The sequence below is a fragment of the Galeopterus variegatus genome, unplaced genomic scaffold (assembly GCF_000696425.1).
Source record: "Galeopterus variegatus unplaced genomic scaffold, G_variegatus-3.0.2 Scaffold1044, whole genome shotgun sequence".
NCBI classification, from domain to species: domain Eukaryota; kingdom Metazoa; phylum Chordata; class Mammalia; order Dermoptera; family Cynocephalidae; genus Galeopterus; species Galeopterus variegatus.
In genome coordinates this window covers 386,358-390,119 of record NW_007727155.1, presented here as the reverse complement: position 1 = coordinate 390,119, position 3,762 = coordinate 386,358, and the positions used below count along the sequence as shown (strand labels likewise).

Below are 3,762 nucleotides of genomic sequence, written 5' to 3'. Positions count from 1 at the left end.
CTTTTTCACCAATGAGCAGAGTGGCGAGGCCGGCGCCGGCCAGCTGCTCTTCGCCAACTTCAACCAGGACAACACGTAAGGCCGGGCCGGGGTCGGGCCCGGGGGTGGGGCGGCCGCGCTGCTTCGTGCAGGCCCGAGCCCGCGCCAAGCTCGACGGGTTCGCAGGCCCGGCCTCCCCTCGGGCCGAGGCGGGCAGCGGCGTCCCAGGGGACGGGCCCAGGCGTTGGAGGGAGGGAGGGGCGCTCTCCTGGGGGACCCTCGGCCGCTGCCCTGGATCTGCGACTTCTGGGTGGGAGAGGTGGCGGAGATAGGGATGTTTTCACCTGCTCTCGGAGAGCCTCTCGTTCTTCAGACCTCACTTCTCAGAGAGTTGGGGCAGAACTTTGTGGCTTAACTTGTTTGGGCCGCCTGTGGAGCGGTGACAGAGTTGCTTGCTTCTCTCCCGCTTCCCCCTTCTTGCTCAATCCTCCCCCCCGCCCCCGGCTCTTTCTCCTCTTCAGGCCCTCCTCCTTGTCTCACCACCTTAGGGCCCCTTTTCCCTCTTTTTTTTTCCTTTTCTTCTTTTCTCACTGTTCTTTTTGGCAGATAACTTTGGTGTCTTCTCCTGGCAAGACACAAATTTAGCAGTAATCCTGGCCTCCGACCTAGGGAGAAACTGAGTCAAGAGAGATGTTACAGAGCAGTGCTCAAGGAGTTTTGGGACATCAGGAGATGGGTCATCCTAAGGGCAAGAAAGAACTTTATGCCAGCCTGTGGATTCAGAATGCTGTTTGTTCAAACCGATATAGGCTGGAAGCTGATTCTTCAGAGGCTGCCTGGATGACCTGTAAGGATAGTTAATAGATGAGGTTTCTGGAAAAGGAAGGATGAGTTATGGGGCTGGAAGGGAGGAGAGCCATCTTGGGAAGTGAGTAAGAGGAAGTGATGTAAGGGAGGAGGAAGACTGGGTCCTTTGGCATCTCGCTAAGTAATTGAGTTGTTATTGGCTGAATGAAATTAGCAAAGTAGAAAATGAGATTTTTTAAAATTAAAAGTTAATTGTAGAATGGCAAACACCCCATCGGTAGTCTGCTGTGGGTACTCAATAGCACCTTCCAAAAGTTGTGAAACTAGTGAAGACAGTCGCACTGTGTTGAGAGTTGGAACGGGGGCAGATCATCTAGTCAAACTGTAGGTGAGGAGACCAAACTATAGAAAAGTTCAGAGCTTGCCTGGATCTTAGAATTGGTTAATAGTGGAATGGGGGCAGAAGTAGAATCTAGTCTCCTGAGTTCTCTTCCAATGTTCTTTCCACTTTGCCACGCTATTTTTTATACCTACTGAGAAGGATTATGAGCAATGTGAATTTAGAAATCATGCTGTAGCAATCTGTAAAGATTAAAACTGCCAAGTACTATAGTGTTCTATGTAACCAAAAGCCAGCATAACAAAAACAATTCAGACAACCTGTTGTTGTTTGCTCATAATTGGGATAGACTGTATTCATCCGGATAGGGAAGAGGAAATTTCAAACGAATTTTGATTTGGTTTTTAAGCCCTTAGTATTTTGAGACCAGTAAGAAACGATAGGTAGTATTATGGGGTTTTATGCCTTGTATAAATTAAGAATTTCCAAAAAATTTTCTACCACTTTCAGTCTAACAGTTTTTCACTACTCATTATTTGTAATGGAAAGTAATCAAGTATGGGAAATCATTCTCTTTTGCTGTATTTCAACTGGGCTACAAGTTCCGTATATAATAGAAGAATGTAACTGTGGCCTGAAATAGAACTTTTCACACATGGAAATCATGTGCTTAACCACTCCTCTACGTGGCCTGAAGTTACTAGTTCAAGAAGAGATTTCTGTGTCATAATTTTGACTTTCCAAAGAGACTTTGATATAGTGTAAACATAAATTGGAAGGAATAGTGAGTTAGGATTATACTAAAAGTCTACCTGTGTTATTTGTTTGAAACCTGCACTGGAAAGAAATGCAAAAATTCCTACAGAGAGAGGCTTTATGTTTATGCCTTTCCCTCCCTTCCCAGTTTCCGGAATTTATTTTAATAGAGGAACACAATAATAGCAAGCAGAGAATATCGGTCTAGAATCCACATTTGCTGTATTCACTGAGAAAATTGAAAGTCATTTCACTTAATAGGATATATGTGTGTTTTACAGTAATTTCACTTTGTCTTTTAAATGCTTGACAACACAATATTCATGGCATCCCAAACTATAACTGTCCTGCCTTTCTTCTTGTACTGGTAAAATGATTTCAAATATTATGGTATTTTTTCTTGATTTTATTTTAAAGTGTGAATGAGTTTTATTTGCTTTTTACCATCTTTTTTTTTTTTTTTTTGAACTAGAACAGTGAAAGAGTCATCAAGAGCAGCTGGTTTCGGTCATCTCGCTGTTGACTGGTTAGTTCCAATCCTGAATTCTGAAAGTAACACTTTGGAAGGCTTATATTGGAGGACTTTTTGGCTTTTTGAAATTGAAGTTAACCAGTTAATAAGTGGCAGAGGGTCATTTGAATCTTAAATGGAAATATCAGGGACTAAATTTTTCCAGTGGATATCACAGTTTATGGGAAGTTAGTGATGTGGCAGTGTCTTTTAAACATTTCTAAAAGGGATAGAATAAAGAAGGGACTTGTGTTTGTGGACTTGATGTTATGAAGTGTCTGGAGACAATGAGGAGAAACCTGTCTGGATGTACTGCTTTCTTCCCCGTTCTCTTCTAGGGTAAACTCACTGTGCTGGGAAGGTTCTGCTCTCCTCTCTTTCCTCATCTGTAAATTGAAGATGGTTTTTGAGGATCCTTCAAACTTTAAAGTTTTAGGTCATTCGGTCTGCTCTGCAGAGGGTGTATTTGAGGAGGGCAGGAGACCACTTACAGGGTATATTGTCCAGCAGCAGTCCAATGGGAAGGAGACTGATTAGCCATCAGGACTTGTGTGACCCACGGGACATGTATGATGCATTTAAAGGGGAAGTTAGATGACTTCCAGTTTCTGGCTTGGGTTCTGAGTGAACAGTGATATTATCATGGGAGAAAAATTAGTAAAGGATTCAGTTTAGGGGGAAAGATGAACTCTGCTTTGGGTACTGCTGAGTTTGAAAGACCTTAGGGATATCCAAGTAGAAGTCTGGGGTGGGGAGGATGTGAGTTGCAGGGAGGGGGCTGTCCCCGTGATAAACTCTGAGCAGCTGTGGCCCAAAGTGAGGGCACCAGGGCCTTTCAGGGCTCTGATGGCAGCAGCAGCAACAATTCAGGTTGCATCCTGTTTACAGTGTTGGACTGTTCCTACTTAACTTCACAATCAAGTATGGCTTTCATGAAGAGCATATAATGAAAAGGGAAAGCCTTTATGAACTGTTGATTGGGAACAGGGTAGAGAAAAGATAAGGAAGTTAGGGAAAAAAATCTAATTCATATTTTCATTTTTTATTGGAAATCACAAACTTTCAGATGTTGGATGCACAAGTTTAAATTCAGTGACAAAGACTTTCAGTTAAAGATGGTGGGTCAAACACAAGCATTTATTTAGTCTCCCTCTCAAAACCCAAATTTCGGTCAATAGTGATGTCAAAGATACTTTTTTTTTTTTCCTTTTTGTCTTTTTTCGTGACCGGCAACGGATCGCAACCCTCAGTGTCGTGCCCATACCAGACCGGGACCGGCCACGGGATCTCAACCCTCGGTGTTGCTCCCGCCCCCCCCTCAGCCCGTGAGCGGCCCGGCTGGTATGTGGGAGGCGCACCCCCCGCGGGC

The 3,762-nt window shown here is 44.0% G+C and overlaps 1 protein-coding gene across 2 annotated transcripts in view; it reads left to right on the top strand.

Annotated features, from left to right (window-relative positions):
- The first annotated feature begins 22 nt into the window (after window positions 1-22).
- WIPI2 (WD repeat domain, phosphoinositide interacting 2) overlaps window positions 23-3,762 on the top strand; it is a 39,199-nt gene continuing 35,459 nt past the window's right edge. The window contains exon 1 of one of the 2 annotated variants that reach the window (XM_008574419.1): window positions 23-75. The gene's annotated coding sequence lies outside the window, so the exon portion shown is untranslated. Of the gene's footprint in view, window positions 76-2,360; window positions 2,409-3,762 lie in introns of those variants that run through there. The other variant, XM_008574418.1, reaches the window with a different exon arrangement.